Raw genomic sequence first — 27,115 nt, 5'->3', positions numbered from 1 at the left:
GGGGAGCTGGGATATCCAGGTAAGAACAAGACAATAGCCAGCACGCAATTGAGCCACTAGCTGCCTTATAAGTAAAGCTGGAGAGACAGACAAGAAGCTGATAGGACTAGTGCTGATTGGAGCTGAAATCACCTGCATCAGTCCAGCAAAGACCAGGTAACTCATTAACTGCTGGACCAAAGTCATCGGGTGTGTCCAGACTCCAAAGGCATAATTCACATTGCACATTACTGTCAGAACTTGCTGCACCACCGCAATCGGGCGTGTCAAAACCCCTGAGACACAATTCACACTGAACGGTTCTGACAGTACCCCCCCTCTTATGAGGGGCCTCAGGACCCTTAATCATTGGACCAGGCTTAGAAGGATTATGTAAATGGTACCGCCGGACCAGACGGGGCGCATGCATGTCCTTAGCAGAGACCCACGTGCGCTCCTCCGGTCCGAAACCCTTCCAGTGGACCAGATACTGTAAGGAGTCCTGTACCCAGCGGGAATTCAAAATTTTCTCCACCTCATACTCCAATTCCCCCTGGACGATGAGTGGAGCCGGAGGAGGTGAAGGCAACACCGGTGGCACATATCTTTTAAGAAGAGACTTATGAAACACAGGATGGATACGAAGAGCATTGGGTAGTTTCAACCTAAAGGTTACCGGATTAATGATTTCCACAATGGTATAAGGTCCAATATATTTGGGTGCCAGTTTCCCTGACTGCACCCTAAGTTTCAGATTTTTAGCTGAAAGCCAGACCTTCTCACCTAGTACATATTGCTGGCCAGATATACGTCTTTTATTAGCATGTCTTTGATAAGACTCTTGGGCTTTTACCAAGTTCTGATGAGCTTGGGCCCAAACTGTGCACAGTTTAGAGAAAATGGCCTCGGCTGAGGGATTAATAGATTCTGCAGAATGAACAGACGAGTACCTGGGATTAAAACCATAATTACAGAAGAATGGTGACATCTTAATAGCACGTTGTTCATGATTGTTTATAGCAAACTCTGCTAGAGAAATGAAGTCTTTCCACTTAGTCTGAGTATCAGCCACAAAACATCTTAGAAATTGCTCTAACGATTGATTGGTCCTCTCTGTCTGTCCATTAGTCTGAGGATGGAATGCAGACGAGAAGGACAGAGAGATACCTAATTTGCCACAGAACTCTCTCCAAAACCTAGCCACAAACTGGACACCCCTGTCGGAAACAACATTCTCAGGCACCCCATGAAGACGTAGAATATGATTAATAAAAAGTGTGGCGAGTGTGCGAGCGTTAGGCAGTTTACGTAGTGGAATGAGATGACACATCTTAGAAAATCTATCCACCACTACCCAAATGACTGTCTTACCCTTAGATAGTGGCAAGTCGGTAATAAAATCCATAGAAAGATGCGTCCAAGGTCTCGTAGGGACCGGTAGAGGATGTAACAGACCCTCGGGTGGCCTACGAGGGACCTTGGACCTAGCACAAACCTCACAAGCTTCGACAAAAGCCTTGACATCTTGAGCCCAAGATGGCCACCAGTAATGGCGTGAGAGCAGATACTTAGTACCTGCCACACCTGGATGACCAGACAAAACAGAACTATGAATCTCTTCAAGAACTCGGAGTCGAAGGTTAGGCGGAACATACAACAAAGAGTCTGGAGTGTTATGAGGTGCTTGACCCTGAGATTCTGCAATCAGGGTCACCAAGTCAGGTTGCAAAATAGACACTACTACCCCGGGTCTTAAAACAGTATCAGATTGAGTTCTGGGGGAACTTTCTAAATCAAAGCTACGAGACAAGGCGTCAGCCTTGATATTACGGGAACCAGGTCGGTAAGTGACTTCAAAATCGAATCTGGTAAAAAACAAAGCCCATCGGGCTTGACGTGGTGAGAGACGTTTAGCATTGTCTAGGTAAACCAGATTCTTATGATCAGTGAGTACCACCACCTTATGTTTGGCACCTTCAAGGAAATGCCTCCATTCATCAAATGCCAACTTGATGGCCAATAGTTCCCTATTACCGATATCATAGTTACATTCAGCTTGAGAGAACTTCTTTGAGAAGAACGCAATAGGTCGCAGGTTAGTGAGAGTGTCCGATCCTTGGGACAACACCGCTCCTACCCCTACCTCTGATGCGTCCACCTCCACAATAAATGGACGTTCAAAATTAGGTTGAGTCAGTACTGGGGCCTCTGAAAAACACTTACGGAGCTTGTCAAATGCTCGGATAGCCTCATGAGACCAGTTGACAAGATCTGCCCCCTTCCTGGTGAGATCAGTAAGTGGTTTGGCTATAACAGAAAACCCCTTAATAAATTTCCTATAATAATTAGCGAACCCCAGAAATCTTTGTAAGGCCTTCAAATTATTGGGACGTTCCCACTTTTCGATGGCCACCACCTTAAGGGGATCCATACGGAAGGAATTAGGGGTGACGTAGTAACCCAAAAAAGAGACCTCCTGGATACCAAACTGACATTTAGACAACTTAGCAAACAGACTGTTTTGTCTAAGCAGTTCCATCACTACCCGAACATGTTTTATGTGTGAAGCCCAGTCGGGAGAAAAAATCAAAATGTCATCTAAGTAGACCACAAGAAAACGACCTAGATGCTGACGAAATATATCATTCACAAAATGTTGAAAGACCGCCGGGGCATTGCATAAACCGAAAGGCATCACTAGATATTCAAAATGACCCTCTGGTGTATTGAAAGCGGTCTTCCATTCATCACCCTCTCTGATTCTAATCAAATTGTAAGCCCCTCGCAAGTCTATCTTGGAAAACCATTTGGCCCCCACAATTTGGTTAAATAAGTCAGGAATCAGGGGTAGAGGGTGTTGATTCTTAACAGTGATTCTGTTAAGTTGTCGATAATCTATACAGGGTCGTAATCCCCCATCCTTCTTTCCCACAAAAAAGAACCCTGCTCCCAATGGGGAGGAAGATGGGCGAATGTGACCCTTCTGGAGACTTTCCTTAATGTACTCCCGCATAGCCTCCCTTTCTGGACAAGACAAGTTAAAAATACGACCTCGAGGAAACTTGGCTCCGGGAATTAATTCAATGGTACAGTCGTATGGTCTGTGTGGCGGCAATCCGTCCACAGCTTTTTCATCAAATACATCCGCATAATCGGACAAAAAACTCGGAATACCCTCTTCCATGGAAGAGCACTCAGCAAAAGAAACCACCTCACAATGGGAGTCACATTCAGTACCCCATTTTACCAGTTCCCGGTTTGCCCAATCAAAAACAGGATTGTGCTTCTCCAACCAAGGCAAACCTAAGATCACATCAGACGACAGGTTATGCAGACACAAAAACTTCATACGTTCCACATGAACTGCCCCCACCTTAACCTCAAGGCAGGGAGTGATGTAACGTATATCCCCCTGAGCAAAGGGGGCTGAGTCTGCTCCTGTGACATTAACAGGAGATTGGAGCAGAAGGGGACACACCTCTAGACCGGAAAAGAACATAGGGTTAACAAAATTAGCAGAAGACCCCGAGTCAATCTGAGCATAACCAGAGATGTTTCTCCCTCCCAAAGACAATGAAATAGGCAATAATAACTTATTCTTATTGGTGAAGGTTACCTGTTCGCCTGAGTGACCCCCTCGATAGTCACTCAGGCGTAGAAGTTTTCCGGCGGTGGTCCAGGAAGGGATGGACATTGCCGGACTCGATGTCCTGCTTTCCCACAGTAGAAACATAAGTTGTTCAACACACGATATGCATGTCTGGTCTTGGCATCAGTAGAATCCACTTGCATAGGTTCCTCTGATGGGGGTATAGCAGAAGGGGAAGGACTAGGGTTGGTAACACGAATAGGTGAAGGTCTAAAAGCGTCTGATGTACCTCTCTCCTTTAGCCTGTCTCTCAAGCGTCTGTCAACTCGGATAGCTAATGTCATGCTATCCTCAAGGGAACTAGGAGTGGGATAAGCTACCAACAGATCCTTCAACCGATCATTCAGTCCGACACGAAACTGAAATCGGAGTGCCGAGTCATTCCAAGTGGAGGGACCACTCCACTGCCTAAACTCCGAGCAATATTCCTCCACAGGACGTCTACCCTGCCTCAGACCTGTCAAGTGACGTTCAGCATTAGCTGCACTATCCGGGTCATCATACAGTAGCCCTAGGGCCTGAAAAAACCCATCCACCGTCTGCAACTCAGGAGAACTAGGAGGTAACGAGAAAGCCCATTCCTGTGGTGACCCCTGGAGTAGAGACATAACTATGCCCACCTTCTGGACCTCATCCCCAGAAGAGCGGGGGCGCAATCTAAAAAACAATTTACACCCCTCCCGAAATGCACAGAATCTCTTTCTATCCCCACTGAACTTATCTGGGAGTTGTACAGGTGGCTCAGGTGGTGCTGGGGAAGCCATAGTAAACTGACGTGGGGCCGTCTCCTGCTCATGAAGCCGAACAGCTAGTTCCTGCACCATGGTGTTGATTTGCTGCATCTGTTCCACAATATTTGTCAACGCAGTTCTGCTGTCCATGACAGCGACAGTATATTGGGCTGGCTATTCTGTCAGTATAGGGGGGCAAGACAACCAGACAGTGAGCCCTAAGGCTGAACCCCCCCCACTGTCCCTACCTACTTGCCTCAAGACAGCTCTAGCAACTGCGGACAACCACGGTGGCGGTCCCTATACTATGTAAGTGACACACGTAACAGGACAAGACAGACAACACAATAAGGGGTGGTCGACAAGCCAGAATCAAAACCAGAAGAATCGCAGTACAAATTCAGTGGGCAAAAAACGGTAGTCAAAAGTCAGGCAGAGGTTCGGCAACGATAACAGAAGGTACAAAGAGGTCACAGGGAAATATGGGGAGCTGGGATATCCAGGTAAGAACAAGACAATAGCCAGCACGCAATTGAGCCACTAGCTGCCTTATAAGTAAAGCTGGAGAGACAGACAAGAAGCTGATAGGACTAGTGCTGATTGGAGCTGAAATCACCTGCATCAGTCCAGCAAAGACCAGGTAACTCATTAACTGCTGGACCAAAGTCATCGGGTGTGTCCAGACTCCAAAGGCATAATTCACATTGCACATTACTGTCAGAACTTGCTGCACCACCGCAATCGGGCGTGTCAAAACCCCTGAGACACAATTCACACTGAACGGTTCTGACAAATGTACTTTGTGATCAATGAAATCATATCATTGCAGCATTCAAACAGCTGATCAAGGCGAGCTTGGATATTAGACCTCATCAATCTGACATTAATGACTCAAACTCAGAATAAACCATGAATATCTCTATCCCAAAAAAAATTCCATTTCGCTTTTTTATTCCCCACACAATCTCAAGCCAGCATTAAAAACAATGTATATACTTTAAAACAACACTTACAGGCTGTAACGCAGGCGAGCATGCATCCAGGCACAGGAGAGAGAATGCCGAGCGTCCAGCACTGTGATACGGCAAAATATACGATGTCATATATTTTGCACAGCATCGTGACCAGGTGACATACACTCACCGGCCACTTTATTAGGTACACCTGTCCAACTGCTCGTTAACACTTAATTTCTAATCAGCCAATCACATGGCAGCAACTCAGTGCATTTAGGCATGTAGACATGGTCAAGACAATCTCCTGCAGTTCAAACCGAGCATCAGTATGGGGAAGAAAGGTGATTTGAGTGCCTTTGAACGTGGCATGGTTGTTGGTGCCAGAAGGGCTGGTCTGAGTATTTCAGAAACTGCTGATCTACTGGGATTTTCACGCACAACCATCTCTAGGGTTTACAGAGAATGGTCCGAAAAAGAAAAAACATCCAGTGAGCGGCAGTTCTGTGGGCAGAAATGCCGTGTTGATGCCAGAGGTCAGAGGAGAATGGGCAGACTGGTTCGAGCTGATAGAAAGGCAACAGTGACTCACCCGTTACAACCAAGGTAGGCAGAAGAGCATCTCTGAACGCACAGTACGTCGAACTTTGAGGCAGATGGGCTACAGCAGCAGAAGACCACACCGGGTGCCACTCCTTTCAGCTAAGAACAGGAAACTGAGGCAACAATTTGCACAAGCTCATCGAAATTGGACAGTAGAAGATTGGTCTGATGAGTCTCCATTTCTGCTGCGACATTTGGATGGTAGGGTCAGAATTTGGCATCAACAACATGAAAGCATGGATCCATCCTGCCTTGTATCAATGGTTCAGGCTGGTGGTGGTGGTGTCATGGTGTGGGGAATATTTTCTTGGCACTCTTTGGGCCCCTTGGTACCAATTGAGCATCGTTGCAACGCCACAGTCTACCTGAGTATTGTTGCTGACCATGTCCATCCCTTTATGACCACAATGTACCCAACATCTGATGGCTACTTTCAGCAGGATAATGCGCCATGCCATAAAGCTGGTATCATCTCAGACTGGTTTCTTGAACATGACAATGAGTTCACTGTACTCAAATGGCCTCCACAGTCACGAGATCTCACTCCAATAGAGCATCTTTGGGATGTGGTGGAACGGGAGATTTGCATCATGGATGTGCAGCCGACAAATCTGCGGCAACTCTGTGAGGCCATCATGTCAATATGGACCAAAATCTCTAAGGAATGCTTCCAGCACCTTGTTGAATTTATGCCACGAAGAATTGAGGCAGTTCTGAAGGCAAAAGGGGGTCCAACCCGTTACTAGCATGGTGTACCTAATAAAGTGGCCGGTGAGTGTAGATCTTTATTGGGGCCTTCATCTGGCCGCAAATTGGGGCCACAAGTCGTGTGCATGGGGCCTAAATTAGTGTAAGACAATTCTGCTATCAGGGTCAGACCTTTTTCTGAGCAATAAGTTCATATGAAGTGCTACACAATTTCTCCAGTACCATTTTCAGCATTGGGAGCACACACCTTCTGGTACTGCATTATCCAAATTTTTTTGGTGGTAAGTGCAGTATTACCAGTTGTCAGGTCTGGGGGGGTCTGCATTATTGAACATTGGCCCAAATCTTGCACATGTATTTAAGAAGAGTGTTGAACACAGTGGGGCACATTTACTTACCCGTCCCTGTGACTTGTCCGACGAAATCCTGCACATGTTGCTTTTCCCGTTTAGGTCCGCCGTAGTTCACCATCTTCTTCCTGGTGTATGTAAGTGCATGGCTTGCGACACAATTTAAATGTTAAATCCTGTGCTTTGTCCGAATCAGATGGCCTGTCTCCACCGATTTGTGTCGCATGAAAGCTGGCGCCGATACGCCAAAATCCGATCCTGTGTGCCAAAATCCCCTACTAAATGAATATCCAACGATAGTGCGGTCCACAAACCCTTAGTAAATGAGCCCCAGTGTTTTAAAGGTGCACCTAAAAAAGATGGTGCACGCTTCCAGAGCAGTGCAGGATGCACCAGATAGTTGAAGACTGTGCACCATTATTCAATAATCTGCCGCACCCTGGACACAAATGCATTTAGTGCAGTTTGCCACACAGTTGATACATGTGGACCATTGTCTGGTCTGTGGTCTGACTATCAACAATTATCTGGGCTGTATTATCAGCCATTGTTTGTATTATCAGCCATTGTTTGGTCTGTGGTCTGTATTATCAGCCATTGTTTGGTCTGTGGTCTTCTGTTTTATCAGGCATTGTGTGGTCTGTGGTCAGTATTATCAACCATTGTCTGGTCTGTGGTTTGTATTATCAACCATTGTCTGGTCTGTGGTCTGTAGTAGCGGCCATTGTTTGGTATGTATTATCAGCCTTTGTCTTTTTTATGGTCAATAAACAGCCTTTGTCTTTTTTGTAGTTTTATTAGCCATTGTCTGGTCTGTGTTCTACATGATCGGCCATTGTCTGTGTGTATATGTGTATTATCAGCCATTTTCAGATCTGTGGTCAACATGGTGTGTATTATTAGCCCCTCCCTGGTCTTGATTATCAGCCATAAGGAGATTAGTTTGTAACATTGTTTGGCCTGTGGTCTGTATTATCAGCCATTGTGTGGTCTGTGGTCAGTATTATCAGCCATTGTCTGGTCTGTGGTCTGTATTATCAGCCATTGTCATTATCACCCGTTGTCTTTTCTGTGGTTTGTAATATTAGCCATTGCCTTTTCTGTGGTCTGTATTATCAGCCATTGTCTGGTCTATATTATCAGCCATTGTCTGGTCTATATGATAAACCATTGCTTGGTCTGGAGTCTGGATTATAAACTATTGTCAGGTCTGGAATCTCTGTTATTAATAATCGCCTGTTTGGTTTAGGAATGACATTTAACATTTTTGGAGTGGTGTTTGGTATTTAGCTGCACTGCAGTATTTGTATGACACTGTTGGGAAGTTATTTTTAATAACAATGTGGTATATGTAGTTTCTGGAGTGGTATTTTGTGCTGCACTGGGGTATTTTGTGCTTCTGGAATGGTGGTTACAACTGCGTCCATTTTAAGTTTAGAAGTATGACTGTGCTCTCTCAAAAACATTTGAACCCCAGGGCCAGAAGATGTAAGTTGCTCTGTACAGTGATTAACAGTATTGAGTACTGGAGAAGGGCTGAAACCCCCCCCCACAAATTTTGGAGTGTATTATCTGATTAAATAATTAGCACCGTTATCCTAAGGCAAAAGTATCATGTTATCTTTATAATGCAATTTATTGCAACTCGGAAGATGCCTCGATTATATATGTTTTGTTCTGCTTGTGTTATACAATAAAAACGTTTTTCTATAAAAGATCATTCGATTTAGCATCTCTTTGTTCCTAATAAGGGCTTTTTTTGGGGGGGGGGGCACTAGAAAGCACTAGAAAGATCAAGAAGTGTCTGCGTAGAAAGTCCCCTCCCACATTTTGGAAATTTACATTGACCATCACTGAGCAATAAAACTGTAAAGTAAGGGGGGGTTGAAAATTATCTTTATTGAGTAAAGATCACTAGGGGGTTGGGCAAACCCCTTTAAATAGATAGATCTCTGTTTCCATACTGGAAGGCCCTAGGGACATTGATATATGTTATGATACTTTTTCTCTCAAGTATGTTGAAAGAATTCACATGATATGTCCTTGTAGAAGAATTCAGTTTGTCCTTGGTGTCACCATTATTCTCTTGGGAGCCATCTTTATATATATATTTATAATTTTTACTAGACAGAATAGTTTGTCAATTATGCTTTTATGAATACTAACAGGTGGTCCTTTCACCCAACTTACAGAATCACTAATTCGAATTTTTAGTTTAGATTTTTTTTTTAATTTTTAGTATGAATTAGGATACATAAATTTGTACTGTATTTATTTTAATGCATGGATCTAACAATGAGAGCTATTGACAACAAAAAATGCTTGCATCTAGTCATTTGTGTTTTGGTTAAGTGTGGTCAGTTGAATTAGTGAGGTGCATTAGTGACTATATAAAATATGAATAGCCGTAGTGCTCCTAGTCAGTACCAGGTAATGCAGTCAATCACAAAATGGAACAACACAGAACGGCATCTTATAGTAAGTTTGTTAACTCTGTATTCATTGACATGGCACAGATTTCCTTAACAGGGTTGGCCACTTTTACATAGGTGATGTGCATTGCCTGGTTTTCTCCATTTTTGACACCAAAAAGTTCAATCTTCATCTCATCAGATTAGAGAATCTTATTTATCATAATCTAAGAGGCCTTTCTGTGTTTTTTGCACACTGTACGCGGCTGGTGTGTGCCTTTCCTAATCAAGTCAAATCAAATAGAATCATGTCAAGGAATCATAAGGAAATGGATAGCATGTAAGTTAAATATGAGTGTCACAGCAAAGGGTCTGAAAACTTATGACCATGTGATATTTCTGTTTTTGTTTAATTAATTAGCAATAACTACATTTCTGTATTTTTTCCCTGCCAAGATGGGGTGCAGATTGTACATTAATGAGCAAACAAAGAGTGGCTGCAATTGGCTGCAATGAAACAAAGAGTGAAAAATTTCAGGGGTCCGAATACTTTCCGTACCAACTGTATATACAGTTGGGGAACAAATATTTAGTTGGTCACCACTTGTGCAAGTTCTCCCACTTAGAGAGGCCTGTAATTGACATCATAACTAGACCTCAACTACAAGAGGCAAAATGTGGAAACAACTCCAGAAAATCACATGGTCTGATTTTGAAAGAATTTATTTGCAAATTATGGTGAACAATAAGTATTTGGTCAAGAACAAAAATTAATTTCAATACTTATATATTATATACAGAGGTCAAACTTTCTGTGTAAGTCTTCACAATATTGGCTGTTGCTGGTATGTTGGCCCATTCCACCATGCAGATCTCCTCTAGAGCAGTGATGTTTTGGGACTGTCGCTTGGCAACACAGACTTTCAATTCCCTTCAAAGGTTTTCAAAGGGGTTTCATAGTTTCATAGTATATAAGGCTGGAAAAAGATACAAGTCCATCAAGTCCAACCTTTAAGAATTAAATAAATGTTTTATCCCCATAACCCGTGATACTTTTTCTCTCCAGAAAGGTATCCAGGCCTCTCTTGGGCAGTAATGGCAGTCCGCCATTACAACCTCCTGCGGCAGAGCGTTCCATAGTCTCACTGCTCGTACAGTAAAGAACCTTTGTCTATGTTGGTGGTAGAATCGTCTCTCCTCTAGGCGCAGATGATGCCCCCTTGTCCTGGTCACAGGCCTAGGTATAAAAAGATCTTTGGAGAGATCCTTGTACTGTCCGTTCAGGTATTTGTACATTGTAATGAGGTCTCCCCTCAGTCGTCTTTTTTCTAAACTGAATAATCCCAAATTTTGTAATCTGTCATTGTATTCTAGTCCCCCCATTCGTCTAATAATCTTGGTTGCTCTCCTCTGCACCCGGTCCAGCTATACTATGTCCTTTTTATACACTGGTGCCCAAAACTGCACACAATATTCCATGTGTGGTCTGACCAGGGATTTGTTTAAGGGCAAAACTATGTCTTTATCATGAGAATCTATTCCTCTCTTGATACATCCCATAATTTGATTTGCTTTAGCAGCAGCCACCTGGCTCTGGTCATTAAAATTAAGTTTACCATCCACCAATACCCCCAAGTCCTTTTCAGCTCCAGTTTTACCAAGTAATTGACTGTTTAGAACATAATTATACTTTTTGTTTCCATGGCCCAAGTGCATAACTTTACATTTATCTACATTAAACCTCATCAACCATTTCTCTGCCCACTCCTCAAGCTTCCACAAATCCCTCTGTAATGCTAAACTATCGACCTCGGTATTTATTACTTTACACAGCTTAGTATCATCTGCAAATATTGAAACTTGACTTTGTAAACCCACTACAAGGTCATTAATAAAAATATTAAAAAGAAGTGGCCCCAATACTGACCCCTGTGGCACTCCACTGGTAACTTCAACCCAATCTGAGAATGTGCCATTAATGACGACCCTCTGTTTTCTATCACTAAGCCAATTACTTACCCAAATACACAGATTCTCCCCTATTCCCAGCAGTCTCATTTTATATACCAACCTTTTATGCAGCATGGTGTCAAATGCCTTTGAAAAGTCCAGGTATACAACATCCACAGCGTCTCCCAGATCCAGTCTTGAACTTACCTCCTTGTAGAAACCAATCAGATTAGTCTGACAAGACCGATCTCTCATAAACCCATGCTGACGCTGGGTTATAAGGTTGTGCACAGTGAGATACTCCAGGATAGAATCTCTAACAAACCCCTCAAATATTGTCCCCACCACAGAAGTTAGACTCATGGGTCTGTAGTTTCCAGGATCGCTTTTTAATCCTTTTTTGTATATTGGTACCACATTTGCTATGTGCCAGTCCTGTGGAACATAACCAGTCCTCAGTGAATCTACAAATACTAAAAATAACAGTCTGCCTATCACGGTACATAGTTCATGCAGAACCCGGGGGTGTATGCCATCTGGCCCCGGTGATTTATCTATCTTAGTGGTTGCGAGGCGGCGCCGTACCTCTTCCTGGGTTAAACTGTTGACATTCCAAAGAGAATTTACATTATTCCTCATTGTGTCTTCCACCAGGGGATTTTCCTGGGTAAAGACAGTTGAGAAGGCAACATTCAGTAGATTGGCTCTTTCCTCATCTCCTTCCACCATGACCCCCATGTTATTTCTAAGGGGACCCACACTCTCTGTTTTTAGTTTCTTATCATTTATATACTTGAAAAATAAATTGGGATTATTTTTGCTCTCCCTGGCAATATTTCTCTCAGTCTCTATTTTTGGGGGAATGCCATATGTTCAGTTCTGGAGACTGGCTAGGCCACTTCAGGACCTTAAAATGCTTCTAACAAAGCCACTCCTTTGTTGCCCTGGTGGTATGCTTGGGATCATTGTCATGGGGTAAAGACCCAACCATGTGTGATGGAAAGAGCTTCATTCTTTCATGTACACAGATCAGTCCTGGTCCCTTTACAGAGAAACAGCCGCAGAGCATGATGTTGCCACCCCCATGTTTCACAGAAGGTATGTCGTTCTTTGGATGCAACTCAGCATTCACTCTTCTCCAAACACGACGGGTTGGGGTTTCTACCAAACATTTTTACTTTGGTTTCTTCTGACCATATAACATTCCCCCAATACTCTTCAGGAACATGCAAATGCTCTCTAGCCCACATGCTTAGATCTTATGTGGAACCCATGATCTTGGGAGATTATCAGTGGTCTTGCATGTCTTACATTTTCTAATTATTACTCCCACAGTTGAATTCCTCAAACCAAGCAGCCTGCCCATTGCAGGTCTAGCTGTACTTCAACAGCTTTTTGGTCTTCACCATAGTAGGGTTTGGAGTGTTACTGTTTGATGTTGCTTACTGATAACAAGTTCCAACATTACTGTAGGTAATGAGTGGAGGACAGGGGAGCTTCTTAAAGAAGAGGATACGGGTCTGTGAGAGCCAGAAGTCTTGCTTGTTTATAGGTGACCAAATACTTTCCAGCATAATTTGCAAAGAAATTCTTAAAAAATCAGACAATGTGATTTTCTGGATTTGTTTTCACATTTTGTCACTCCTAGTTGAGGTCTACCTATGATGTCAGTTGCAGGCCTCTCTCATCTTTTTTGGTGGGAAAACTTGAACAATTGGTGACTTATTAAATCCCCCCACACACGTATATACTTGTTTATGAGTTTTTAAACACAAAAAATGTGCTGAAAAAAACCACCTTGGTTTATACACTAGTCAATAAAAAAAATAAACTTACATACTCACCTTCCAGCGCTCCCCATTCTTGGCGTAGCTCCAGATGCTCTCTGCAGCCCCCCACAGTTCCTCTTCTTTCTTCTCTCTGCTTAATTAGAGAGAAGAAAGAAGAGGAGCAGGGAGCCATAGGAGCATCAGGGAGTCGCGCCGAGCATCAGGAGAGCCGGGAAGGTATGTAAGTTCATTTTTTTATGTGCAGGGCAAACTGGGGTCTGGCTGGCTATATACTTCACTGGGCTGACTATATACTGCTCTGTGCTGGCTATATACTACACTGGGCTCGCTATATACTACACTGGGCTGGCTATATACTAAAGGGGGCTGGCTATATACTAAAGGGGGCTGGCTTTATTCTATAGGAGATTGGCAATATTCTACAGGGGACTCCCTGGCTATATACTAAAGGGGATTGGCTGGCTATATACTAAAAGGGATTGGCTATATACTACAGGACTGGCTTGCTATATACTAAAGGGGGTTAGGTATATACTACAGGGTGCTGGCTGGCTATATACTACTGACGGCTGGCTATATACTAAAGGGCGTTGGCTGGCTATATACTAAAGGGGGTTGGCTATATACTACAGGGGACTGGCTGGCAATATACTAAAGGGGGTTGGCTATATACTACAGGGGACTGGTTATATATACTACTGGGGGCTGGCTATATACTACAGGGGGCAGGCTATATACTTAAGGGCGTTGGTTGGCTATATACTAAAGGGGGTTGGCTATATACTTCATGGGACTGGCTGGCAATATACTAAAGGGGGTTGATTACAGGGGTCTGGTAATATACTAATGGGGGATGGCTGGTTATATACTACTTGGGGCTTGCTGTCTATATACTGGGAGGCTGTGACCAATGCATTTCCCACTCTCAATAGGTTTTCCCAGTTTTTGGTGGTAAAAGTAGGAACCACGGCTTATACTTAAGTATATGCTGTAATTCATGCTGTATGGAATACTATTGATTCTGAGGCCACTGAATATATTCTTATTTTTGCAGGTGGACTGTAAATCTTTTGAAGGGGAATCTAAATAATCTGAACATTGCCCCTGATGGTGCTCCAAAGCCTACAATTTTGTCTGGGGGCTCCCCCAATGCATAGTTCCTCTCTGAATGTCAGAACAATGAGATTATTGCTTCCTGCTCTACTATTTTAATGTAATTGCTCTCCTGAGGAGACCAGTGTATAGCCCCAGGCAATGTGTTGCAATATGGGTATATGTGTTAACCCCTGTGAAAGCTAGTATACATTTAGTTATGTTGATATGATTACTGTTTCACCCCACCAGGGTAATGATGGTCACTAAAGGACCATAGGCTAGGTCACTGCCTTTTATGGAGACCTAATGCTAGCATTGCATATTGAGTGTCCCAAGATTGGTAGAGCAGATGCTTGATTGTCTAATGATAGTTCAGCTCCTGCTCTGTAGGCCATCTGCGGGCTTATTTTTTGCGAGGTAACTGTGATTGTGTCCATTTTGAGGTGCATGTAACATTGACTGAATTGTATTAACTCTTTCTGGAGGGGGATAAATACCCCACTTTACCCCATTTTATTCTTATCTGCACAGCTGGTAATAATGCTATAAGTATTCTACAACAATTATATATCTGTAAGTGTCTAATGTACATAGTTTTATTTATTTTTTTCCTGTTTTTTGCTAACAATGCTGCATCACGTGTAGGTTTTCTATAGTGTTCAGCCACTAGGTAGAAACCCATTTATAGTGACATTATTATTGCTTTACAGTCCCTTGACAATCAGCACTTACATTTGTCCTCGACATGAATCATCGTGACATTAGGAAGTCCCAGTGCCCCCCACCTCTCCCCTTCAGTCCATCAGTCCATGTCAACTAGCATATTGCACTCTGCAGATCGATAATCCCTGACCTCCTGCTGAGGAAACTGGACACCAAGAGATGGGACCGGGACAGCACCATCAGTCGTCAGTAGAGGGCGCAGCTGCCTGCTCCGATTGGTCAGATCGCTGTGCGGTGACGTCACGGTGTAGTGTGTTGGGCGGTGCGGCCAGTGTGTGAGCTGCATCCTCAGCAGCAGCACATGTCCGATCATCTGTACGGGCTGCAGAGCATCGCGCCGGGGAATCTGTGGATGTGACTGCCAGACACAGCTGCCTGTGGCCAGTAAGTGTTCATCTGAATGCGCTGAAAGAGTGCCGTGTGTTATATATAGCTGCCTGGCTGGGATACAGAACTTTCTACATAGAGGACAGTGCACTAATGGAAGTCATCGTGTTTTATATGATATTATTTGTTTACTCTTATTACTGCTTGTTACATGATCGCGAATGATGCTTTTACTGCAACTGATGGGAATGGAGTGAGGTACCAAACAGTCTGGCTCCGGGCTGCCACACCCTTCTCATTCTGGGAATCAGACCAATTTACTAAGAACCATGAGATGCTCAAACATTTTACATTAGAATACTTATCATGCATCACAGCCAAAGTCTCATAACGAAACTATATACATTTGTTATTTATGACATAATGTTGTGACATAATTCTGTTTTTATAACATGTAACTCCTCAGTCATACTTCTGCAATAATATAGCACCGCATCAAAGCACCGCACCATCTTTTTCAGAAATAAGCCCAAACAAAGAACATCAGGGATGTAAACTTTAGAAGGGGAGTAAGAGCAAGGATCAATTTGAGGTAGCCAGAGGCGAAAATGGTATTCGGCAACCTGTGACACCTGCTGTTGGCTACACAATACTTACCCGTGTCTACCATCAAGAGGGTGGCTTGTGAAGCAGCTATAGAGACACACTTTGCTTTGCTAGTAAAGGTAGAAATGGATATTCATTATGTTGTAGGATGTAGCTGATCATGCACTGATAAAACCATAGATTGTAATATACGAGTCATTATCTATAATATAATAATTACTGCTTGGGAGTGGCCGATGTGACGTCACTATATTACAGTAAGTGTGATACATTTCTTTACAAAGAATATCAACCCTTTGGCACATTCCCTAACAAATGCACTAAACAATGTAGCTGAGATATTAGAGAGAAAACTATAAGTCAATGAAAATCCATCTCATCACTTACACTTAGGTGTAATAAATTATTCAAAACCTCACTCCACTACAGAAGTGAAAATTCAGGTGTGCCTTAAAGTGATTTTCCATCAGTCCAGCATTCTGTGCTGAATAGTTTTTTTAATGTATGTTTCGAAAATACAGAGCACAGTTTGTTCTGTTACTGACCCCACCTCCCCCAAATCTGCTTTACTTTTTTTTACAAATCTGCATGATTCTAGTTGCCTGAATCCACCATTCGATAAAGATTTCTGCATATTGTTGAATTGAAATGGTTTTCTGACACTTTTTTTGATTTATGGAATATGAAAACATATTCCTAATTGACATTATTACAGTTCTAAAGTGTCCTCAGCCACATAGTTTTTGCCATCTGTCTCGTCCACAGTAAATATTTTATCACCGTGAATGTCCATTATTCTCACCTAACGGCCTTCTTGATGCTACTTTTGGAAAAAAAATCAAGCAGACCACATGGACAATGAACATCAGTATGCATTGTAGAAGCAGCATACAAGAGATTCACATCTCTCAAGCTGTGAGAAGTGTAAATGAACTGTTAGTTAGCAAAATTGTTTTCATATGGATTTTTAAAAAGAAAGATTTTTTTTTATTTTAAACCCCGGAATTAGTTAAGTTTGTAAAACATTAATTGGGCACCATTTTCAGGGTTTGTACGCCCTGAAGCCCTGAAATAGCCACAAATACTGTTGCAGCGCCAAGAATTGCACATTCTTCTGACTTATGTACCGACCACGGCAAATGCCCATGAAAAGATGAGAAAGGGGGTGTGCCCAGTATATGTTTGGTATATGCCACTGGTCATATGCAGACTATGGCTCAATTCTACACTAGGCCAGACCTGGTGTAAAACTACCCCACCAGGACCTCCTGATAGATCCACTGACTACCGGGGGCACGGAAACATCATACGTTGGCGCATTTAGCACCAGTGCATTGTAAAGGTCCCCTATTAAGTTCCAAATAATCACTAGTGTTAACACAAGGTATATTAAAAGGGCATAAAGTGGGTCTTCTAATCATGAGTACCGGGGTTTCCCTGCACTTTCTTATTGGCTCTTATACTGTTGAGAGAACAAATAACCTAGAATATGAAGGGAGCAAACATGGAAAAACCCCTGAGCCAAAATGTAAGTCTACTGCCTCTAAATGTTGATTTTATTCTGCAGTTCTCCAGTAAAAGTATTTTTGAGATTATTAGGAATTCTCTCAGTTATGACTGTGTTGGCCAATTTTGCTAACCAATTCATATAAAGCTGAAATTCAACTATAAATAAACTGGTTTGTTTCCGTTCACAGAGAAGCTTAATGCTTCTGAAATGGGAAGGTTGTTGTCCCTTTTGAGTTGTTGGGGTACATTAGGAGATGCTAGATTTGCAGTCAGTCCCATCCTAATCCATAATATAAACACCTTTAATGTGTATATGCAGTGTATAACAGTTGTCTGCTGAGGATGATATAAAATGATAAAACAAGTGATACCAACCACATTGCAGTTACTTAATTCCCGAAGGTACGAGGGAATCTCATCATCTCTATTTTGGATGTTTTATATAATTTAAAGCACTGTTATGACACATTTATTGCTCATTGTTAGCTTGATAATTTCCCTAAATTTATGGACGTTTCCTTGAGCAGTAAATGTGTACTTACTCAGGTTCTCCCCTGGGACGTCTCTTATAGTAAGCAGCATGACAGGGCAGAGCTTGTCAGAAAACCATAATGAAGGTAGTGTGGGATTACTTGATTAGCTTGTAGCAATCTGCTTATCCTATTGAACTGTGGGTAATAATGCAGCTTGCTCTCACTGCTGAAATGTTTTTGCCTTGGATGCAGCATGTACACAGTGTAGAAATCACTTGTGGACTGAACCTGTAATTTCAGAATACTTTATTATACACTCTGCCATTCACCCATGTTGGATTTACTGAAATATATTATTTACATGTTATTCCACTGAGCGCTGCTGACTGGCATAGCAGGGTACTGCACTGTGAACTGAATGGCTGATCAGGGGGTATATGCTTGGTAGGATAAATGCCAACAAGGTTTCTGTCTAAAGATTAAACTATTTATTTTTTAAATATTGGTGCATTAATTCCCTCATTAATCTAAAGGGTTCAGTCATGTACTATTATATTACAAGTATTGTAGTTTATGTTGTGCTCTGCAAGAACAATCCTACAGGCCTTGGGGACACAAGTTAAAGAGTAACTGTAAAGGTTTTTTTCCCCACAAATCAACAGCTCTTGGAATGTAAAACAACTTTGCCTTTTATCTTTGTTACCTATACGCAGCTGTTTCTTTGCAATCCCCCTCAGATTACCTCTCTGCTGCAATGGCTGCTTCCTCTTCCTGTGCTTATAAGCCCTGGAGTCTGTAGTTTGTTTATCTGACGGTTTCATGGGAGGGGAGGGGCTGCTACTCCCTGCTCACAGAGCTCTCTCTTTGTATGTAGCAGGCTGGACGTGTTCAGGACTGTGGATACAGATGTCTCCTGCAGAGAATAGTGAGGTAGAAGATCTCCCCTGTTCCCCATCAGTCCCTCTATCCCAGCCTGTGATTCTACAGAACTTTCTCTGTCTCTCTCTGAACCTCATGCTGCAGCCCTTCCCCCACCTTTCTACACTGTGCAGATAAGCTATTAACCCTTAGTGCTCACACAGCACAGGCTATACTAGGCTTCATGCAACTGGTTTACTTGGATTTATTCCACTTATTACATGTCCCCTGCTCCTCTATGGGATGTCACCATATACATCCAGTATGTGCGCTGTGCAGTTCCGTGGATTTACTTGTGGGAAACTAAATAGATTTAATGCTAAATTACTTTGAGAGGGAACACAAGGCATCATGGGATCTGTGGGCAAGCTAACTGGCCTCTACCTCAGGGCATAGACTGACATATTAGTCTCTGCCCACTTCACCTCTGGTGAGAAAGATTTTTGACAAACACTTTCAGAACAGAAAATGCCATCACCGGAAAGAAAAGGACGAGCAGCACAAAGTAGATTTGGTAAAATCATTAGTGCATTACAGTTACGCTTTAATTACTGTGAGGGTCTAATATTTTAACTATATGTATCTTATGAGGGAAAAATCTTTTGAGGATACTTGTATTTAATTTTTATATACATTAATAGTCTTGCGATCATTTACTGGAAAATAACTTAGATAAATTGTACTTGAGGTCATAAATAAAGCAAAAGATATATAACAATGCTAATGTACTCTCTGCGGGAGACAGGAGCTGTGCTGGGTTATTATAATAGACTGGGCATAAAGCCCATCCACAGAAATGTCTGAGAAGGCTACAGTCACTGCTTTCTGGATTGTAAAGATTGACTCATGTAATAGCCAGATGCTACTGTTTATCAGATCTGGGAAGTCGGGAAGAGAAAAGAAAGCATATTTAGAATTGTATTTAGGTATCGCACAGAGTGGCTTGTTGTTGAAGACATAGATACACAGCATGCTGTCTCTGAGAAAAAAAACATTTCCTGATATTCTTCCACATTCCTTCAATACTGGGAAGTGCAAGTTCAGCATTTGGTTTACCATTATATCCAGGAATCATGAAATAATGATCTGAGGTCCATTATTTCACATGACTATTGACAAGTAAAAGCTCTTGTGCTTTCAGGTTTTTTATTTTAAAAACATTGTTAGTTTTAATAATATTCCTACAATCAGAGCCCACTTTCTCAAAATTCCTGGAACAAGAGCGGAAGCGTAACAACTGCGGTAGCCATCGCAGCCGCTATGGGGCCCAAAGTGTCAGGGGGCCCGTCATTCGACCAGACACTAAAGAATGGAGTATGTTTCCCATTATATACTTGTTATGCTGCACATTGTACAGCATAATATGTATATCACATATATGTGATGTGTGTGTATATCGTATGTGAATATGGTATATGTTTTATATATGCTGTATGTCTGTATATGGCACTATATGTGTGTTTATATATGTAATGTGTATATGCTCTATATGTGTGCGTATGTGTATAAATGTGTATATGAGATAAGTTAGAATTACTGAGCAACCCATGTTTGTACTTTACAGACTTTTAGACAGTCTCCCCTTTCCCCTGCTCCATCATCACTCCCTCCCTCTGCCTGCTTACACATATCTTAAATATATGGGAGGGGGAAGTGCTTTGCACAGTGTAACCACCTGTAAAGCTATAGCACGGAGGTGCTCAGGTAACGCCACCATAGAACTTCTGGCTCATTAGCATAATTGTCTAAAGCTATGTCAAGCACAACACTGAAAAACGTTGCTGTGGTGATCTGCTGGGTTAGTGAAAAAGTAGAAATTAAAAAGAGAAGTTGGAGATGTAACATATTATAGAAATATAAAAACTTAGATAATTGACCCCCATTGATTGCAGTGTAATTCATGGAGACCCTTTTGTTACAAGTCTGTGTTGTGCCTTCCCTCTTATTGATAAATGGACAACTATCTATTGCTAATCCTCTCATCAATGGACACTGTCCAGAGTGGGCAATGCTGTTGTTTTACTACACATCCCATTGATAAGAGGAGTCCTACTGACAAGTTGACACTAAAAATAATTGCTGAACCACATATGTGGTGTGTACATACTGTATGTATGTATGTTTATGCTGTATGGTTGTATAGAATTTATGCATATAAGTATAGAAATGTGTGAATATACGAGTTTAAAGATCTGTGTGATTGTAACTCACATGTTAGTGTGTGAAGACCCCAAATAATCTACACATATTATTCAGTTTTCATGGATTTTGTTCTTCTCAAATACACTGTTGACTTTTGACCTGTGCAACTGCATTAAAAACTAACCTAAATCTGTAGATTTCTGCTGCAGACTTTAGTCTATATTCATTAAAGGGGTTTTACCATGAAAGAAAATTCTCAAATAACAACCCCCTAGTGATGTCAACACAATAAAAGATACTTTTTAACACTTTATTTCACAATTTTACTCAGTTTTATTGCTGTTTTAGCTCCTATCACTCCCTAGGCTGGTCAGTGCAAAATTTCAGGGTGTAGGTGGGGACTCTCTAAGCAGACACATTGGGGGTCATTTACTAAGGGCCTGATTCGCGTTTTCCCGACGTGTTACCCGAATATTTCCGATTTGCGTCGATTTTCCCTTAATTGCACCGGGTTTTTGGCGCACGCGATCGGATTGTGGCGCATCGGCGCCGGCATGCACGCGACGGAAATGGAGGGGGCGTGGCGGAACGTAAACCCAACGGATTCGGAGAAACCGCCACATTTTTTTTTTAAAAAAGTGTTGCCGGATACACGCTTATCCTTTCTTGGCCCGGCTTGGTGAACTCCAGTGTATTCAGCGGAGCAGCGACACCTGGAAGACCCGAATCCACCGCAGAAAATGCGCCGCTGGATCGCGAATGGACCTGGTAAGTAAATCTGCCCCATTATGATCAATCTAGTTCCGTTAGCTGACAATGTGGTTAGATTATCAGGATTCAGGTTTATCTCCACTTTAATTTAGCTTCTGAACATTGTATTAGTCTGACACAGAAAAAGAGTTGAGACAGATCAAGGATGTTGAGATCCATGAGATGCCTATTACACACAACGACACTGAACTCTCCTACATCGCTGCTATTCCATTTCACACTAGATCTGCTGTGTCTTACTCCCCAGGTAAAGAACTTATTTGTTTGTAGCTTGTAGTTCTCCTCATGTTGCTGCCAGCAGGAACTCAGTGTCTGTGTATCAGTGAATGAGCTCTGTCCTAGATTGCAGGGGGCGAGGCTAAAGTGCAGGGAGCAGAGAGAGAGAAACTTTGCTTTGCGGCCGTCACACAGAAATCCAATATGGCTTTACCAAGCCTTAGTCAGAAGCTACAGGGTTGTGTCTAGGGGCAAATTGGACTGAGAGAGACAGTAATATCTCACAACTCTCACTCACTCCTCTTACTCAGAGCATAAGGGAAAAGTGCTGGAACTGTGCAATGTTCTGTTCCAGCTCTAACACAGGAGAGTACCAAGTCCAACAACAATTCTGGAATATAAGTATTTTTTCCAGTCCTGTTTCCAATAACACAAACATAGTGATAAAGGAGAGATAGTGGAACAAACATAACTAAACACAAACAGGATGGAGGGCATTTATTATCACCTCTCGAATTGAAAACTGTCACATTTTTTCCCCTTGCTGCACCTGAATTGGTCCCTGTCCCCAATGGGGGTCACAAGCTAATCAATCTACCAGTATGTTTTTGGAGTGTGGGAGGAAATCGGAGGACCTGGAGGAAACCCTTGCAAACATGGAGAGAACATATAAACTCTTTGAGATGTTGACCCTGGGACTTGAACCCAGGTCCCCAGCACTGCAAGGCTGTAGTGCTAACCACTAAGCTGCCCTATATTAAATATTAAAATGCTCTCAATTAAATATTGCCCTCAATTAAATATTAAAATGGACAATTCAGACATTTGTGGGCCACATGGGACTTAAAATTGTCACATGACTGCTAATATTGAGAGGAATGCAACAAAGTCCTTTATGAGAGGGCTGATTCTCCAAAGCAAGATCCGAAGATTTTCCTCATGTTCTTTGTGTAGTGTATGACAGACAATAGGACAACTAACCTTCTTCCACTTGCTCTGAGACAACTGACAAGAGTAACTGCAAAGATGCTAAAAAAAACAAGCCCTGTAACGGCCAGAATTTTATTTCTACAATAATATTGATTTATGTACATTTTTTGAAAAGGTTAGTTTTTAGTGTTTTATCTAGATTACTACATCCATCTAGTGCATATAATAGCAAACGTGCATTTTTCATTTGCACAGGAAAGAATACACCAGGATAAAGAAATAACCATATTAATGACTAAGTACTTAGTGTGATTTCCATTAGGGGATTAGATTACATATTAAATTACAAACTCTCTTCTCATTGATAATCTGTGTTAGTGGTACTCACCAGTAAATGTCAAGGGACCATCTTGTTTATCCGAGCTGTTCTCCGGGATTCTAGGATGCTATCATTGTGTCTGAGAACATTTGCAATTTATAGTTACCGCTGTACTGTAGTGCTGACAAATGTGAGCAGATCAGGCATTGCATTGCACAGAAATCCATTATGGTTAATGGCTCACAGCTGATTGGTGTCTGTATAGTATAACGTTTAGCAACTGCATACAGTGTATAGCAATATATACAAATAGCGGCATACACCAAACCCAGTGGTTCTAATTTCTATTTCTTTCACTTGCCACTATTTTGCAAATGCATTTGAAACTGCCCCTGGTTGTGCTGGGCCCACTATTATTTAACTTGGAGAATGTTCATAGGCTACAAGCCAACTTGGATACTGTGATTGTTTAGGCATCCACTTGACAAAAGAGGTTGACTGTGGATAAATGTAAGGTTAAGCACCTGAGGACTAGTAATCTATATGGGATCTGGATGTACTAGAAGATTTATAACAGCATAGATAAATAGTAGCATGCAATGTCTTTAAAGAAAGCAGGATATTGTCATGTATTAAAAGAGGTATGGACTCTATAGATAGAGATGTAATATTACCACTATACAAACCATTGGTTCAGCCATACTTGGAATATGTGGATCAGTTCAGGGTTCCAATTCATAAAAAGGATTGAGAGGATCCTTCAAAGAGCCACAAAATTATGAATCCTAGTTATTCCGAGTATTAAGAATAAACAATTTAAATGAATTTGTCTTTTGAAAAGATGACTAATGGGGGGCACATGATTAATTTATTTAAATATGGTCCATACAAAAATATGGTGAAAGGTTGTTAAAGGGAACTTGTCAGCACATTTTCACAAATGCAGCTAGTGACAGGTCCCTATAACTTCCTAATTATTAACTGTCACCCTTCTTTTACTGAAAAATTGTTTCACTCACCACCCCATACATTAACTTTATCTTACTGCTCTAACAGGTAGTGGTGACAGAAATAGTTACAGTAACCTGCTGACAGGTGTCAAATCATATCAAAAATCAGGATGGCACAGTCTACATCTTGAAAAACAATAGATTTAGTCTCCAGCAAAAGGTTTCTTTACCATAAGAACTGGTAATCTGTGCAGTAACCTATCTCAGGAGCTGGCCACAGCAGGACAGCAGAGAACTTCAAGAACGACATTCCTTCTCTTCAGTCTCTTTTTTTTCAACTATGGTAACTATGGGAGAGAATTATCATGCACTGGCGCTCGTGCACAGGCACATGAAAGTGGCCACACACCATGTGCCTTCTAGATATATCAAGGAGCATGAGCCTCTTAACGCATCCGGCGGTGATGCAGCTGGGCAAAACTATGCCAGGTGGGACTTCGAGTAGTTGTGTGTAAAAACCTCCAAATGCAGGTTATTCAAAATTGTTGCGACACAGGAACGCTTTATGCCCGCCCACTCTAGTGGTTGCCTCGCTCTCTCCCTTCCCCCATGCCCACATGGCGTGGAGATGGCGTAGTCGCTGTTAAAATCGCTATTTCTTACACTGCACAAGAATGCATAATTATTTTCCAGCTCCTATAGATTTGTTACTGGGGGGTTGGCGGCTGTATGTAGGTGCATTACTGTAAGATTGGCGACTGTATAAAGTAGTATTAATGTGGGCTAATAGGCAGTATGTAGATGTATTACTGGGGGGTTGGCGGCTGTATATTTATGTATTACTGGGATTACTCTTCTGTAAATAGATGTATAACTGAGTGTGAGGCAGTTGTATATAGCTGTATTAATGGAGACAAGGTGGCTGTATTTAGATACATTAGTGGGAGGTGAATCTGCTGTATATAGATATATTAATGGGGGGGTGTGGCGGCTGTATATAGACCTATTACTGGAGGTTGGCGGTTGCATGTAGATGTATTACTGGGGGGTGTGACGGCCCTATATAGAGACGTATTACTGGGGGTTTGGTGGTTGCAAATAGATGTATTACTGGCGATGTTGGCAGCTGTATGTAGATGAATTACTGGGGGTGAGGAGGCTGTATGTAGATGTATTACAGGGGCATAGTAAATAGTGAGCAGGAGGACATGTTTGTATGCTACATTCAGTGGGGCCTCCACCTGATTTTGCATCCAAGGGCCCCCACCAACCCTAATCCGGTCCTGCTTACAAGCTTTTGTGGGCTCACTTAAACAAGTTCTGTTCTTCATTTATCTTCTAATGCCAAAAATGCAAACTGATTAGCACAAAACTTATTAGGACATTAAAAAAACCCTTTTAGTAAAATTATTTTTAACTCTTTTGAAATACGTTAATATGTTTTATTCTTTATTTATATGTACAGTAGTCTGGTAATACATGACTGTTTGCTCGGGATAGGAGATCCCCATTACTGGTATATCCCATACACTGGGCATGGCCTAATGTTATTCTTACAGAACATATCCCACCAAGTAGATTGAGATGATTAAGATAATCAAAAGACATATCCCTAAGACAAGACAACATTTTATTACAGGTCTTACGTGAAGGTGTATGGTTTGTTCCAGAAATGCCTTTTCCATTGGCAAAATAGTATCTCCTGATATTTTTATAGAGAAAAAACTGCTTCTAACTGGTTAAGCTACCATTGCAGTGTAAAGTATGGAGGCAATCGTTTCATGTTCTGCCCTTTTATTCAAAAGACTAGTGTTTTTCCTCTAAAGAGAATAAAATCAAATCACATTTGAACTGTAATACAGATCATGTAGTGTACTTGTCAATTTGCACAAGTTGCAACTTGCAGTATATAGATTGCATCATTAGACCTTTAAAACGCAGTATTTCTGAACATATCACTGCAGCCACAAAACAAGAACCTACTTATAAACCGGGAATCTCAGGGTTAAGTAAGTACTTTATAGATACTCTTCATGGCAGCGTTTCCAGGTTACATATCATTCCTAATGAAAGGGTAGACCGCCCACCTAGAGTCCGAGACTGGATGAAAGAAGCATTAAGGATATTAGCAGACACGCAAAACACATGGTCTAAATTTTAGAAGTGATCTTATGTAACTTTATTAGATAGTGTTCACACAGCAAGTTTGTTTTCACCAGCTCCATCTTGTTCTTGTGTTCTTGTATCATCATGTGATTTTGAGGGGATTGTCCTTTAGCTTTGCTAAAACCACTATGTCAGGCTATAACTAAGGACATGAATCGTCCGAAAGACGTCAGACCTAGTACCTTATATACTCGAGTATAAGCCTAGTTTTTCAGCACAAAATTTGTGCTCAAAAACCCTAACTCGGCTTATACTCGAGTCAACTAAAAACATAAAGACAAAACTCATCTTTCTTACGTCACCCATAGGTCCTCTTCTGTTTGAGACAGAAGAGGACCCATGGGGGACGTCGGGAAGATGAGTACAGTGTTATTTTTTTTCCTACTACAGGGCTGGGCAGGGTGTATGCTACAGGGGTTGGGCAGGCTGTATATATACTGGGAGGCTGTAACCAATGCATTTCCCACCCTCGGCTTATACTCGAGTCAATAGGTTTTCCCAGTTTTTTTGTGTTGAAATTAGGGGTCTCGGCTTATACTCGGGTCGGCTTATACTCGAGTATATACGGTACCTTTAGTGGCGATACCATGATTTTAATCGAAATATAATAGATTAGGATGTTTTAAGATGCTGGATCAATATTTTTGTTTCAAGTTGTATGCAGTACTCACAGATCAGTGCATCGGCACTTAACACCAGAGTGAACAGGAGATAAGCTGAACGCAAAAATCATTTTTTCTACTTGATCATACCTATGCTGTATATAGTAGAAGTATTTTCCTGCTGTATTGACCAGACAACGGCACTAAGGGACAAACCCTCAGAAATATAATGCAAGAATGTCCC

At 41.8% G+C, this 27,115-nt stretch overlaps 1 protein-coding gene across 2 annotated transcripts in view; it reads left to right on the top strand.

Moving 5' to 3' along the window:
• Nucleotides 1-27,115, top strand: part of ANK2 (ankyrin 2) — a 336,471-nt gene that overhangs the window by 33,336 nt on the left and 276,020 nt on the right. The window contains exon 1 of one of the 2 annotated variants that reach the window (XM_072119243.1): nt 15,215-15,326. The exons of the other annotated variant lie outside the window; for it this stretch is intronic. The gene's annotated coding sequence lies outside the window, so the exon portion shown is untranslated. Of the gene's footprint in view, nt 1-15,214; nt 15,327-27,115 lie in introns of those variants that run through there. 2 annotated transcript variants of the gene reach the window in all.

This window comes from Engystomops pustulosus, chromosome 1 (genome assembly GCF_040894005.1).
Source record: "Engystomops pustulosus chromosome 1, aEngPut4.maternal, whole genome shotgun sequence".
Classification (NCBI taxonomy): Eukaryota; Metazoa; Chordata; class Amphibia; order Anura; family Leptodactylidae; genus Engystomops; species Engystomops pustulosus.
Note: the sequence above shows the minus strand (reverse complement) of the source record. Positions and strands in the feature narration are given on the sequence as shown.